This window comes from Rattus norvegicus, chromosome 3, assembly GCF_036323735.1.
Source record: "Rattus norvegicus strain BN/NHsdMcwi chromosome 3, GRCr8, whole genome shotgun sequence".
Classification (NCBI taxonomy): Eukaryota; Metazoa; Chordata; class Mammalia; order Rodentia; family Muridae; genus Rattus; species Rattus norvegicus.
This window is the reverse complement of record NC_086021.1, coordinates 72433825-72450550: the sequence shown is the minus strand read 5'-3', so window position 1 is coordinate 72450550 and position 16726 is coordinate 72433825. Positions and strand designations below refer to the sequence as shown.

Below are 16726 nucleotides of genomic sequence, written 5' to 3'. Positions count from 1 at the left end.
ACTTAGCACTCCATCATAAACAGCAGGAGATTAAGTAAAAGATTAATTGCTAGAACTTTTTTCCTTTTGTCCAGATGCCTCTTGCTGAAGGCTAGGGCAAAGTTTGGAGCAATAAGCTTCTATTGAACCAGGATAAGAGAATCACACTCACAGAAGGAAAAATTTTCACAGAAGCAAATATGCATAAACTCACAGAAGTTCATATACAGATTCATGATTCATGAATGCACATTTATACATTTCAACTCAACCAGTTGGGTTCAGTTTGCATGCATTCTCACAATTATATACTTACACACACCTGCATAATTTACACAACTACATACTTACACACATACATCCATACGTACATATACATATGGAGCAAAACCTTTAATGCATAGAGAAAGAAAAAGCTTCTACCTTTCAATGCTAAATGAATGAAACCCAAGTTTGTAAGAAGAAAGCTTTGTTCCTTTAATAAGACTAAGCCTGCCTTGTTACTAAGAAAGACCTGTTCTGTCCCATGGTAAGGAGAAGCCTGCCTGCTCCTTCTGCTCTCTCTGTGACTTCTTTATTTTTTCTTTCCTTCTGCATTCTGCACATTGTTCTCCTAGTTTTTTATGTTACCTATAGTTTATAAGTTAGACCACTCTCCATTCTCCTTCATATCTTGCTCTCTCCTCCTGCTCTGAAGTCACAACAATGCTCTTACTCTCAATGCCTTTCCTTCCAATGTTGAGCCTATACTTTTTTATTGGATATTTTCTTTATTTACATTTCATATGTTACCCCCCTTCCCAGTTCCCCCTCTGGAAACCCCCCATCTCACTTTCCCTCCCCCTGCTTCTATGAAAGTGCTCTCCCCCCACTCCTTCCTGCTTCCCTGCCCTGGTATTTCCTTACACTGGGGCACTGAGCCTTCCCAGGACCAAGGGCATCTCCTCCCATTGATGTCCTACAAGGCCAGCCTCTGTTACATGTGTAGCTGGAGCCAAGGGTCCCTCCATATATACACTTTGGTTGGTGGTTTAGCCCCTGGGAGCTCTGGAGGTTCTGGTTGGTTGATATTGTTGTTCTTCCTGTGACTTGTAAACCCCTTCAACTCCTCAGTTCTTTCTCTATCTCCTCCCCTGGGGACCCTGTTCTCAGTACAATGGTTGGCTGCGAGAATCTGCCTCTGTTTTGTCAGAATCTTGCAGAGCCTCTCAGGAGACAGCTATATCAGGTTCCTTCTATATTCTCCTTGAGTTCAGTTCTGTCTAAAAAGTGTTCTAAAACTCTCCCTCAGCTCAGTTCCCTCTCACAGCTCAATTCTTCTCTGCTTAGTTCTTCTTAGCTTAGTTATGACTCTTATTTTTGTCCTCAGCACTTAAGTGTCTTTCAGAATATAGGATCATATGTTAAAAAGTTTATCAGAAGTTCACACAGAAAATCAAATCATAAATTGAAGTAGAAGTTTACAACAGAGAATGTTTACATGCATATCCATTAGGAGTAATTATCTGGCTAAACATCCATCACAGTCCCACAGGTTCATTGTAAGTTGAAAACCATAACTAAGTTATTAGTGAAGATTTGTATAAATAAACCCAGTCAACATTTTATGTTCTGTCCTAGCACCTATAATAAATTGTTCCCTTTTTATGACCTTTGGCTAATTTTTTTACAACCTCTTGGAATGTGCTCTGAGTAGGAGAAAGTCTGGTTACTATCTAAGAACAATTGACTGGTGACATATGAGAGACTGGCAGAGTTCTCACTGCAGTTTTGACTATTAGAAAAAGACTTAATATCAGTCCCACTATAAAAGAGCTTAATAACTACTGATATAATTTCAGGAATTCTTATAAGGTCATCATTAAGACTTAAGAAGTCATCTATTTGTCTATGTAGCATCACTAAAAGACACTATATCTTCATAGATCTGAAGAGATCTGCTCCAAAGGGAAGGGCTATTTATTTAGTGATTGTTAAATAATAACTAGGAAAGCATATTAATAGCAGGAATCTTTCCTAAAATGAATTCATCTACATCCTTGTCTAATAAGAGTGAATCTATTGTAGTTTATATCATAATCTGAAGCAGACCATCTCACAAAGATCACCTGCTAGTTATTAGCTTGTCCTATTGGGGTTCCTGACATCTGGGGAATCCAGAGAAAGGAAAGGATTGTAGGAACCAAAAGGGTGAAGGACACCTCAAGAAAACATATAGAATCAACCAACCAGCGCCCACAGGAACCCAAAAGATTAGATCTCACTCTATTTCTAACTTCAAGGATTGGAGTTATGTTAACAAAAACATTGCTTTGATGCCACATAAATCACCTCATTTTCCTTAGATAGGTTGCATTAACTTATACTTGTAACTGAAACACATAATATGTTAAAATAGTTTATATTAATAAAAACAGGAGCTGTAGCAATGAACAACTATTCTCTATCAATTTTTTGTACATGTGTTGCACACTCTCATGACATCATGCTCAGGATACTTTTAAGGCTGCATGCTAGGGCTGCCTACCTCTTTCCTTCGGAGAAGACTCCAGTAAACATTGCCTGCTTTGAAGGAGGGAAAGCAAACACTCATCACACATGCAAAAAGACAAGGTCTCTCTGAGTGAGAACAGAATCTTCACATATTTTTATATCATGTTTTTGGATTTGAATTGTAATGTTAAGAATAACAGAGAATGTAAAATCTCTGAGTCACCAAGCAGTAAATGTCCTGCCAAACCTTCTTTTGACGATTCGTAGTCTAATGTGAAAGGCCTATTAAGTAGGAATTGATGTTTGATTGCCATGGTTTTTTGCCCTTCCTTCTTCTATCCTCCCAAATCTTCTCTCCTGCCTTTCTTTTCCCTTCCTCCCTCTCTATTAGCTTCTCCTTCTCTTTTTCATCCTGTCTTCCTCTCCTTTATTTTCATGTCTTGTTTTCCTCTTGCTCTCTGCACTTCTAACTTCCCCCAACTTTAACTACCTCCACCCCCGGGTATAGTAACAATATAGTTTATCTCTAAGCAAGCTGATGGTGTCCTATTGTCTTAGTCAGTGTTCACTGCTGCGAAGAGGCACCATGACCAAGACAGATATTATAACAGAAGGCATTTATTTGGTACTTGCCTAGAATTTTAGAGTTTTAGTACATTTCTATCATGGAAGAGATCATGGCAGCCTCCAGGCAGAAATGGTGCTAGTGGAGAAGTTGAGAGTTCTATATCCTTTTTTATAAAGTTTTTTTTTCATATTGGAAGTCATGAGGTCAATACTCCTTTATTTTATTTAGCACAAGGATTTTCTTTAATCTATTTATCTGCTTGAGCACAGGACTTAGCTCCATTATGTTTCCTGGTATCCCCCTTTTCCCCAAATAGTACATTTGTATTCCTTTTTTACTCAGTCTGCTCCACTTCATTATAGATTTGCATAATACTGACCGCTATTAACTGCGTGCCATAGTCAATACTAGTATGTTTTGAAATATCCTCTGTCAATGCCATTAATCCAAAACACTTCAATTTAACTTCAGACAAACTTTCAGACAAGGAAAAACCCAGCTACATTCTTCACCGAAATATCACAAGAAACATCTCTAGGACACTTATGCTTCTTCTTCTCTGAAACCTCTTGAACTAGACTGTACATTGCACCACTGTCCCTCCCGCTCCTACTAGGATGACCAATTCATCCCTACTTTGAGCATTCAACTGCTTTCTTCATTAAAGTCCCAAAGTTCACATTGTGCCAAAAGAAATATGGTCAGACCTGTTTCAACAAAAACTCATTCCCTGATACCCAGTTCTGTCTTAGATTTCGATTGCTGCTAAGGGACACCATGATCTCAGAAACTCTTAAACAAAATTACGTAATTAGGACTTATTTCAGTTTCAGAGGTTTTAGTCCCTTAGCACTGGCAGGAATCATGGCTGCAGGTGGGCAGACATTTGGCTGGATAAGGAGCTTAGAGGTCTACATACAGATCCACAGGCAGCAGGAATATATATAGAGAGAGAGACATACTGGGACTCTTGATCATTTGAAATCCCAAAGCCTACTTCCAGTGACATATTTCATCCAACAAGGCTGACATACTACAACAAGGCCACTCCTCTGCCCTGTCAAGCAGTGCCACTCCCTAACCACCAAGCATTCAAATATATGTACCTGTGGGAACCATGCTTAATCAAAAAACTATACATAACTACTAGTTTTACAAAAATAACTAACATGATTTATACTAAGTATACAAATCCATATGCTTGTGTGTGCACAAGCATATACATACATACATATATATATATATATATATATATATATATATATATATACATTAAGGTTGGCCAAAATCTGGTAATAATTCATCTATGCCCATTTAAAGGTGGTAATTTTGAAACTCTTCAAATGAAGATGTCTGTAGAATAGAGTGTAATTTAGTAAATGAATTTTTGCTTATCATATGCAAAGTTCTAAGTTCAATCTTGCCACCATACATACTTAAAAAAAGGTCTGACGCAATATCTTGAACAAGACATTTAAATGTAATACTAAATGTTAGAATTTAGGATATCTAAACCAATTAATTTTCTTTTAAACAATGAAATAAAATACAGAGTATGAAAGCATTGATTTATTTTAAAATGTTATGATATCTTAAAATATTGAAACAACAAATTTTATGAGGGAAATATTATCCACTACTGACTGGATGAGAGGATTCTTAATTTTTTTTTACAAAGTTAGGAATATTACTAAATACAGAAAATTGAAAAGGCAGAAAAGTCCTGAATTCAGGTGTAATGGGGACAACCTTTACCTGAGTATTCCATGCATTTCTCATGTAATCTTAAAAACCACATTAAGGACTCGGGACACTAGACACAGAGTCATAAGAGAGAACTTAATTACTTGTCCATGTTCACCTTTCTGGAGGATGAGGAAGCCAGACACAAATTCTTATTTCCATACCTCAGAAGAGTTTTCTCCTTTACTACGTTTTACTGCCTCAAATGAATGTAATGATAGGACAAAGTCCTGTAGAGCTTTAAACATATTCCTGAGCAAAGACAGAGGTTTTACCCATCTCGTCAGATACCGATCCGTAGTGAGGAAAAGACTCGAACAATTCTATGCTGAAGTACAGAATTAAAAACTTGAGTTGCTTTGGCATCTAAGATGATCTACTAAATTAAAGATGTTTTCTATTTAGGATTATATTATTTTCCTGATTATTAATGAGAACATTTCATTTTCAGGAGTATAAAAGAAGAAGGCAGACGTTTTAGTTAGGGTAGTGTATATAACAAAATAGTTCATGTTTATGAGCTTCTAGAGATTTGACTTCTATGTACACATGCGTTCCTACATTTAATTTATTGTTCCTCAGTGATGCCTCTAATCCTAGTATGTTTATCAGAGTTCCTTGTTTGTAAGGGATATGGCATGTTGATGAGGCACTGATACTAAATAGGACGGGACCTGTATGACATTTTCAAGATATCAAAGGTCATGACAAAAATGTGAAATGAAATCAAGTGACAGACGCAAGCAAGTGGTTCACGGGGCTGGATCTGCGTGAGTGTACGTAATGGTCTCGTAAGAGACAGGAGCGTCCATTTTACACAGGAATGGTTGTTTCTCTAATAGTGTTTTCACTAGGAAATTAAGAATCAGATAATTATTATTGAGCATTTACAATTTTTCACATTAAAAAATTCTGATTATCAGGACTGGGTAGATGGCTCTTGCAAAGACCAAAATTCATATTCCTGCACTTGCCTCTGGTGGCTCCCAACTCCTCCTAACGCCAGCTCCATGGCATCCAACACTGCACTTATGGGTACAATACCCACACGTAAGCACAGAACTGAAGGCAAAAATGTAAAAGTATTTTTAAATTTCTGTTAAAAATCATTAATTTATGGCATTTATATATTTGTACATTAACAAATCCCTTGCTATCTTCGAAATGTAAGACAGATTAAAAAATGAGAGATCAAAGGTAAAATTTAAAAGCTAACTGGACCACTCAAAGAAAAATAAAAACTGTATTAAAATGATAACTCCAATTTAGGAGGTTCAAACTAATGATTGTTTGAAAGGTGTTTAAAATAAATTGCTATAATTATCTTAGAATCGTGTCGAAATAATTGGTTTTCTTTTGCTTGCTAAGTGTATCGTGTTTGTATGAGGTTTTTCTTTGACTATTTTCTTTTGATTATCTGAGAGAATAAATAGAAGCATGCAGAATGTTCCCCATAGTTTAAGCTTGAACAATTCTATGATGTATTGCACATATTCTCTATGCAGAACGTGTGGCCCCTTGTGTGCTCAGGCCAAGTCGCTTGCAAATGGAGCCTTCATTTCAGTCTAATAGTATGACCTCCTTGAGAGGTCACATGACTCAACTGGATTTATTGTGTGGTACAAATCCTAGGCTAAGAATAGAGAGTGGCATGTAAGTATTTGATTGACACTATAAAACAGCCTTTGTCATAAAAGGGATGTAATCATTGCTATAACAATAGACATGAGAGTACAGGAGAAATCTGAAGCTATGAAATGTGTCTAGGCCCATAGAAGGAGAAGACCATCCTGTAATGTCAAGAAGTAATATATTCTGCCAGGCAGAAACTGAAGGAAATACAATCGACAGAGCGATTGCCCAATTGCTAATTGAATCTTATGTATTTCATACATATTTTATTTGATTGCATTAGATAAAACACACTGGGAGAAATCACTGTTTTTTACTTATATTTCCTTATAAAATATTCATGCACAATGAATTATCTGAAAAGAAAAAATCACTTTCTCTGTATAGAAAAATTTGTATTTATGTATATATTCAGATATGTATAAAAATTAATAGTAAACACATGATACACATACCTATTTAATAGATTGATATGACATTATATTGTATAGATTACAAAGATTTAAGTCATAATTATATTGTGCTAAGCAATCAGAATTTAAAAATATACAACTCACTAAGTCCAGTTATTTTGCCCATAAGTGGGTGGGTGTGCAGCCACCCTTTGGAGCACGGAAATTCTATTAGTGGCTACGTTTTCATAATTTCTGTTCTCAGAAACTGTCACTTACTCTCCTGTAGTTGTGCATCTGGAAGCTTACTGCTTCTGTCTGCTAACCTAGTCCTGGAAGCTTCTAGCCTCTATACAATCTTATCTAGACCTACAATGTTTTCAGCCTCTGAAACTTGCTACTGAGTAAGATGATACCTTTCTTGTGCTTTCTGAACTCTGGCTGGCTGGTTCAAGTCAGCTCTTCTGGCTCAAACTTCTCTCCAAACTGACTGATCCAGTGTTGAATCTCTCAGTTTCTCCTGAATTGCTCTGATTGGCCTCAGAACAGCTTCGGAAACATGTTCTAATCTTCTGGCTGTTTCTCACTCTTGGCTCTTTCTGTCTTCATCTGCCTGACTTGCTCTCTCCCTGCAACTTGTCTCTCTGTAACAGTCCCAGTAAAACAGTCTCCTCCTCTTTGCCCCTCTCTCACCGGGCTGCTCTCCTCACTCTCTTCCCTTTCCTCGTATTTCTCTTGGGCATATCCTATTCTGTCAGTCTTCCGCTGACTCCTCACATTGTCTGCTACTCAATTAGACATCACCTTCAACACGGCTGTTTCCTTCTACAAACTAACTTTCCCTTCATTGTTTGGGATCAAAGTTGTGTCCTAACAGTGTGTCTTTATTCCAGCCAGAGGGACTAAAGGTGAGCCACACTGCAAGTGGAAACAAGTTTTGTTTTTCAATAAATAACATAATTTTGGGGTTCACAGTGTGATCAAATATCCTGCAGCACCCCTCTCATACTATATGGGGCCTGCATGTACTGTACCATACAGATGCTAAAATTTGACTGGCTTGGTCTGGTAGCATGCCAGTGATCACAGCTGCTATAAATGCATGACTATTAGCCAGGTCATGTACAGATAAAGAGAATTTCATAGCACGGTTGCCATCCCTTGACTAGTAAATTCTTTGTAATTTCTTAAGACTTCTCTAAACCTTGGAATGTGTTTAGGGACTGGGAAGACAAGGAAAGGTTGGTACAGGTGGTTAGCTTAGGGATGAGACTTCAACACTCTGACCAGTTATGTATCCCATTTACTGCAACCCACTGGAAAAAAGAATCTTCTTTGACAGAGTATGAATGTAGATCAGATCTACAGATATAAAAATAAATATTTAAACAGTAATTTGTTGGCATACTTGTTTAGTAAAACAGAAGAAGACTCTACCCTAAGACCCATTTTCCTAGCCATAAGCTATGACAAAGTTTAGTATATCAGACACAGGATCCTTCCTGTGGAACAGGCATCAAATACAATCAGAAAGTGATTAGTTACTCCATAACATTAATATTACTATTGCACTAGTAGGCATATATTTTCCTGGTATGTGTGTATTGCGGTATGCAGGATCTTGCCCCAGGTAAGATCCCTGCTGTCTTTTATTTCCCAGCAATCCTGAATGGCATTTTTCAGCTCTTGAATTATAGTCAGCTGAGAGAAAGTTTCCTGGTCAGTTTGACTTTGATTTCTCTTACATTGTTTAGCCAAAGTGCATGTTACCTTTAGCAGTAAGAAAATGATACTGAGTTTTAAACACTGTATTCTATGAGAGCACCTAGTAGATCATGTTAATCCTGTATAAGATCAGTGTCACACACATTTAATCAAAGCTCCTAGCCAGTTTCATAGTGTTGTTAACTTCTGGGTGTTCTTCCTACTTCCTGTTCTTGATTTTTCTACCATAGTATACCATGCCTTTTAAGAATGACTGATTTCTCATCTTCTAAAATCTCCTAATACCCAGGATACAATTTACAGACCACATGAAGCTCAAGAAGAAGGAAAACCAAATTGTGGATGCTTCAATCCTTCTTAGAAGGGGAACAAAATACGGGAGGAAATACAGAGACAGAATGAGTAGCAGAGTCTGAAGGAAAGGCCATCCAGAGACTGCTTCACCTGGGAATCCATTCCATATGAAGCCACCAAACCCAGTCACTTTTGCTGAGAAGTGCTTGCTGACAGGAGCCTGGTATAGCTGTGTCCTGAGATGCTCTGCCAGAGCCTGACAAATATAAAGGTGGACGCTTGCACCCAACCATTGGATGAAGCACAAGGTTTCCAATGGAGGAGTTAAAGAAAGGACTGAAGGAGTCGAAGGGTTTGAAACCTCGTAGGAAGAACAACAAAAATCAACCAATCAGACCCCGCCAGAGCTCCCAGGCACTAAACAACCAAAGAGTACAAGTGGGGAGACCCATGCATGGCTCTAGCAACATATGTAGCAGAGGATGGCCTTGTCAGGCATGACATTGAGGGAGAAGAGGCCCTTGGTCCTGTGAAGGCTAAATGCCCTAGTGTAGGGGAATGCTGGGGCCAGGAGGTGGGAGGGAGTGGGTGGGTCGGTGGGGGAGCTACCTCATAGAAACTGAGAAAGCGGGGGATGGAATAGGGGTTTCCAGGAGGGGAAACCAGGAAAGGGGATAAAATTTGAAATGTGAATAGAGAAAATATCCAATAAAAGAAGAGAAAAAAGGAAAGAATCAATTCTTTTAATATGCTTTTGCAATCTCAGTGTACCATTCTTGAGAGCTGTCCTGGCACAGTAGATACTTCAGCTTCTAGCACAAGTGAGGTGAATAATACTTTGTGCCTTTCCATCTATCTTATTTTACTTGACTTCCATATGCCATTCAGTACCAACTTTTATTTTAATTTCTAGACATCCTACCTCCCTGACCCTGTTATTCAGAATCACCCTTCCCTTAAGCAAATGAAGGTTTTACATGGAACCAAATTTTGTTTCTATGCTCTCTCCCATCACAGACTGTCCATCCAGCACAAAGAGATATCTTGAAAGTTTCTATTCCCATTAGCCATGGATGGTGGCTTGGGTATGCTGGGAACATAATACTGAATACATACTAATTTTTCTTGATATTCTTCCATAATTTTACTCATATTATTTCCTAATGCGTAATGATTTTTAGCTGGAGGTAGTTCCAAGAAAAATGTCTCCATTTGTTATTTGACTCACACTTCTTTCTTTTAATAATATTTTAAAAAATTAGAATAGGAAATAATGGGTTTCCTTATGGCATTCCATTTAGGCATGTCCCCATTCAGCCCATTGGTCATTGTCTTCTCATCTCCCCAGTCCATCTCCTGCAGATTCTTTCTTTCTCTCTCCAAAATAGTGTCGTCTGCCTTCATATCACATGTATTCTCTTTCATCACACACCCACACACGCACGCACGCACGCACACACACACACACACACACACACACACATGCACGCACACACACACAGGCCTGATTGTGTATAATGCAGAAACATGTGTGGGAGAACTCTGATTTATTATGATATAATGATTCACTTTCTTAGTAACATATTTTCATGTGAGTTAATTTCTGTCATGTTAATTCATTGTAGTTCAAACTTCAAGGCACTATATTATATCATTTTGATTCCATTTGGTTTCTTCTCTATGAAGTAGATATTTCTGATTCCATGCCTTAATAAACAACTAAAGACTCTTAGCACATAGATTTTTCAATTGAAATAAAATCTACTGACATATTTATCCTGAAAATGTATATATATATATATATATATATATATATATATATATATATATACTACAACATTTCTATAATGGTTACAAATTGAGCAAAGTAAGAGAGCTGACATATCTCATGATATTAATATGAACATTCGATAAAATATAACCTTCACAGATACATAATTCAATGATATAGACACCATAAACATCCAAGAAGCTAATTTGTTGCTATCTTATAGTTTTTATTTTGTATTTTTCAATCAGTTTAACAACAGTGCATCATGATGTACTTGTTGCTTCTAAGATAATTCCACTTGTCATGGTAACCATTAAGCAGCCTTGCATGCCTATAATATGAATATCAAAGGTAAACTTTATCACTTGAATTATTACCTTTTTCCAATAATAATATTTATAAAAAAGAACCCACAAAATAGAAGAATGTCTACTTTTATTGATTGATTAAAAAAACAGCTATGTGTGTTCCCATGGTCATTTCAAATAACAGTATATTTAGATGCTAATTTAAACTAAATTCATTCATTAAATGAATAATATGTGAAAGATTAAGATTTATATTTTAGTAGCTTTCTCAAGGACTAAAATTCATTTAGATGTGGGATTTACATTCATATTGCCCTTTGGCTAACCCAAAAGTTGGAGAGCTCAGAATTTGATGCTTTTGCCTGGAAAATAATCTAACTAATAAAAGACTTTTATGGAACTTAACTTTCCTGAATTAGGAGGTCACAGACAGAAAGTGCAAAGGGTTGCAAAACACTAAGTATAGGCTGTTCAACTGAGATCATCAAATATTTATTGAGTTTTTGCTATTTGTAGAGCCCTGAGCTATGAGGTATGGGGAATTTAAATCCAAGCAAAACTAAGTCCTTAATATCAAGGAGCATATTATAGAAGAGATGTGTTATCAGATCTCACTTCGTCAAGCAGAGAGCTAGGATAAAGGAGCTTCAGGAGGGACCCTGAGAGAGACTATCTTGAGTGATCAGTAGGTTAAGATGGACTCTAAGTACATTCTGGTTCATATTTAAGGTCTGCATAGAACATAGAGTGAGGGTAGATTGGGGCAATTTACACTCATGAAATTTTCTTTAAATATTGAACCATCTTCATAAACTCTGATTTCAGTGATGCACAGAGGATCATGGACAGGAACAGCTTTTCACTAGGAAACTCAAGAAAGTGAAATAAAATATGGAGTCCAGGTATTTGATGCAGTGAAAAGTTGCACAAGCAATGTTAAAGGAGGAAGGGAAATTAACAGTGAGAATTGTCCTTGTAAGGTTATTCTGGAGGGTATCCTCGGAATCTGCATCAAAGTGTGTGTGTGTGTGTGTGTGTGTGTGTGTGTGTGTGTGTGTGCTTGTGTGTGTGTGTGTGTGTGAGCGCATGTGTGCTGATTCCATGTAGAGGGGCGATTTCTTCTCAGAAATTCCCCCAAACACCAGAGATACACTAGATGATGGACAGGAGATTAAAGGTCTGTTCAGGGCATTCTTGGAAAGCAAATAATAAGTTCTAGAATTCTGATAAAAATGAAGACTAGAGTGCTGGATTTAGAAAAGATCTGGAGGTTGTGTTATACATGTAAGACATTGGATAGAGGGCAATGGTTAAAGTAGAGACATTCTAGATACAGTCACCTATTAAGATATACTTTAAGTACTTTAAGTAATAGAGGGGATTAATGAATTGTACTATTGAAAATTGAAAACTACATAAGACAATTTGAGACAGCCTACTGATAGAGCACTTGCATGACATCCAAGAGGTTCTGGGTTTGATGCCCAGCACTACAAAAGTAAACAATATATGGAAGAAAGAATCATGCATCTAAGACAAACATACTAAATGACTTACAGGAGAAATTGCAGAAAGAGTGGATCAAGAACATTAACAGCAGCAAGCTTTGGGTTGAACTTTGGTTAGAAATTTAAAAGAGCAAAGTATATCAATATATAACCCATGGATTCATGAAAATATCTCTCAGATCTTTACATAACTCATGATATGTAATAAATAAAATTAAACATGGAGTGAGGAAAAGCAATTCCTACAGAATGGCCTACTTTTGATGTTAACATGGTCTTGAAAACACACACACACACACACACACACACACACACACACACACACACACCGCTAAATGCACATGCAAACTTAAGATGTTAGAAGAAAGCCAGAACATAATAGGGCTATGAAAAAAAATAGAAAATTCTTTAAATTTTTGAGACAGGCTCGGACTATAGTCCAGAGTAGCTTTAAACGTAAACTTCCCTTGCCTCAATTGTTCAAATGCTGGGATTGCAGGTGTGTACTTTCACAATCAGCTAAAAATAAAAAAAGCATAGAGATAAATGTGATGGTATATAAAATAAAATAATAACCAGCTTGGTTTGGGTTGAACTGAAGGGGAATAAATATTGTTTAAATATTAAAGATCAGTGCATGTGGGAAAAATTAATAGAAAGTCTTGAAAATAGGTCAGAAGAGATAGGTACACTAACATACAGTTTAGCAGAAACTTGATACCATCAGTTAATAAAACAATACACGGAATTAGAGTCTTAGGAAAAGAACATAAAGAAGAGATATTTAACAAACAGTTCAGCACCCAATACATAAGGAGTGTTCAAATTCATGATAATTACAGACTCATAGACTCTTGGATGCCAAGGTCACATAGTGAAATACCCATTAAATCCACATCCAAGTGTATCTTAATTAAATACCAGAGAACCCGCAATATAGAACCAGGAAGTAAATGGGTAAAAACCATATCTCTATGATTGCCATTTCAGGCAATATTCTCCAAGTTCATCCATACTGTCATAGCTATCTAAATGCCCTTTAGGATTATTAGCAATACTGAACACTATGTAACACTTTATGCTTTCCAATTCATTATATTAATAAGAATTCATAACTATGATGAATATCTAAGATAGTGTTAAAGAAAAACCTTTTTATATGGACTCATGATTTTAGAGGCTTGAATCTATGGTCAGCTTGGTCCATGGCTGAGGAAAGCTATGTGGAATACAGTGAAATACCAATTTAATAAAGATGGAGGGAGAAAAATAAACAAACAAACTAACTAACTAACTAACTAACTAACTAACTAACTAACTAAAAACTGATCACTTTGTGGTCCTCAGGAGAAGTGAAGGGAATATAGAACAGTGTCAAGGCAGAAAACAACCATATGATGTGTTTCCTTCAGATATGCCCTTCTTACAGTTTCCTACACCCACCTCACTGAGTAACATCAGAGGGTGGGGACCATGCAGAGACAAAAGAGCCAGTGATAGGCATTCCATAATCAAACCATTACAACCATTGGTAGGCATTAAAAATGTTTCGTCATAGTGAACCCAATGAGTTTGCAAATATAAATATTCTTTTATATCTTAATTTCACCCAAGTAAGCAGTGGTTGGCGTTTACATTAGATGAACACTTGCCCCTTTAAGGAACTGGTATAGCATTCTACAAGAAATGCATTATTTTGTTTTCTCATCAATTGCAGAGACAAGACAGTCTCTCTTCCTTGAAGGTGTATATCTTTTATTTTCGTATAATAGCCATCACAACAAGTATAAGGTAAAGGGGAAATTAGTGAGTATTTAATATCAAACATAATATTGTAGCCTATTTTTTTCACAACAATACTTTTGGGCATTTGAGTAGAATTAGGTGCTAAGTAAAATGCTAATGAAACACAATGAATCAATGACACAGGAGCCTCTTTATTTCCCATCCCCACACTTGTGCTGAATTTTTAGAGAAGTACAGTTAATGAATGAAGCATCACAAACCAATAGAAATTGTGCTTATAATAGATAGTGAAGCAATATCTAAAATATATGTAATGGAAAAATATATAACCAATACAGTTTTGCAAACATCTTTAAAAGCATCACAAAAGTAACAAAAGGATATTTGAGCTCTATGATCCCAACACACACAGATACACACACACACACACACACAGACACACTCTCTCTCTCAAACACACAAACATACACACACAAACACACTCACACACAAACACACTCACACGCAAATATTGCATTAAAAAGCACCCATTCAGAGCCTGCCCCACATGTGGCCCATACATATACAGCCACCCAATTAGACAAGATGGATGAAGCAAAGAAGTGCAGACCGACAGGAGCCGGATGTAGATCGCTCCTGAGAGACACAGCCAGAATACAGCAAATACAGAGGCGAATGCCAGCAGCAAACAACTGAACTGAGAATAGGTCCCCTATTGAAGGAATCAGAGAAAGAACTGGAAGAGCTTGAAGGGGCTCGAGACCCCAAAAGTACAACAATGCCAAGCAACCAGAGCTTCCAGAGACTAAGCCACTACCTAAAGACTATACATGGACTGACCCTGGACTCTGACCCCATAGGTAGCAATGAATATCCTAGTAAGAGCACCAGTGGAAGGGGAAGCCCTGGGTCCTGCTAAGACTGAACCCCCAGTGAACTAGTCTATGGGGGGAGGGCGGCAATGGGGGGAGGGTTGGGAGGGGAACACCCATAAGGAAGGGGAGGGGGGAGGGGGATGTTTGCCCGGAAACCGGGAAAGGGAATAACACTCGAAATGTATATAAGAAATACTCAAGTTAATAAAAAAAAAAAGAAAAAAAAAGATTTATGACAAACTGTCTAACAGGATACTGACAGCTACAGGGAATCTTATGCCATCATCTGGCACCTGCAGCTAGGTATATAAACCCCCTTCCACTCACACAGATATACACATAATTATAAATAAAAATAAATCTTTTAATTTATGGAAATAAGTAAAACAACTGTGGGTCATCTAATGAAAAGCTACTTAAAATTCAAATAACTGAGATTTTTAAAAACCATTAACGGAAAATCATAAATCTTGAAAATACAGTAGAAAGTAGTTGAATCATCTGTGTATTAGAAGTTGTGGGTAGATTTGAATGAGGAAGACCTTTAGTGGTAAAATGAGACAATACACAATCAATTTGTCACACAAGACAGCCAATTTGTCAAAAAGACCAATCCATTCTTACAGATGCAAAGTACAGGAGGACCGAGAAGAAGAAAGAAGAAAATGTCTTGCAGTCATAGTTGGGTATAACTTTCTTCCCTCTTCATTATTAATCAGATCAGTACCAGGAAAACGTATGAACACGAAAACACTTTAACAGTACTGACCCATTTGTTCAAGCTGACATTTCTAGCGCACTGCTTCCCAAACCAGCATCCTGAAGGACACATAAAAGCATTATTCAAAGCAAATCATATAAGCCATATATTTGCTTTATAGCGAATCTCAATGAATATAAAATGATGGAATTTATATAAAGTACAGTAACTGAACACAATAATACAAAATTATAAGTCAATAAGAAAAGTTATTTCTGAAATCTTTAGCAATTTAGCAGTTAAACTTCAATTTCTGAACAGCAAAACAAAACAGAATAAAAGATAAAATAAAATATTTTGCCAGTCGTGATGCTCCACGCCCTTAATCCCAGCAGTTGGGAGGCAAAGGCAGGAGGATCCCTGTAAATTTAAGGCCAGCCTTGTCTACAAAGCAAATTCCAGGGCTGATAACCAGAGAAACCCTCTTTCAATTATTTTTGAAAGTTAAACTATAATATCATAAGGATGTAGCTTAGCTGGCGGTTATTGAGGAAAATTTATATTAGTAATTGCTTACATTAGAAAATTAATAAGGCTCTCTAATCGATTTTGGATCTGTCTACAAACCAAGGAAAAGTATAAAATTAATTTCAAATGAAGAAATAAAAAATTAATGTAGAAAATAGAACTCAATTAAAGAACAATGTGTGTCAATGTGTGCCTTATTTATTAATTATGTGTATTTATCAATTTACAAAATGCTGTGCTTTGTTATGGTCTTTTGATACTTGCATAACATTTACTGTCATCGTGCTTCCTCATATTAATCTCTCCTTTCGTGGTGTGTCCTTTTCTCAGTAACATCCTCAGTTCCTTCTCCCTAATGCCCTTTATTTTCTCATGCCTGGTGAGTTTCCTGAAAACCATTCTTAGACAAGCAAGACGTTGTTTCAGAAAAGACTTGAGAAAATAATTCGACAGTTACCGAGTCC

General features: G+C 36.8%; 1 long non-coding RNA gene across 4 annotated transcripts in view; it reads left to right on the top strand.

Annotated features, from left to right (window-relative positions):
- Positions 1-16726, top strand: part of LOC102553976 (uncharacterized) — a 77014-nt gene that overhangs the window by 42704 nt on the left and 17584 nt on the right. For 2 of the 4 annotated variants that reach the window (XR_010065208.1, XR_010065209.1), the window contains one exon: positions 8822-9557. The exons of the other annotated variants lie outside the window; for them this stretch is intronic. This is a non-coding gene — a long non-coding RNA (uncharacterized LOC102553976). Of the gene's footprint in view, positions 1-8821; positions 9558-16726 lie in introns of those variants that run through there. 4 annotated transcript variants of the gene reach the window in all.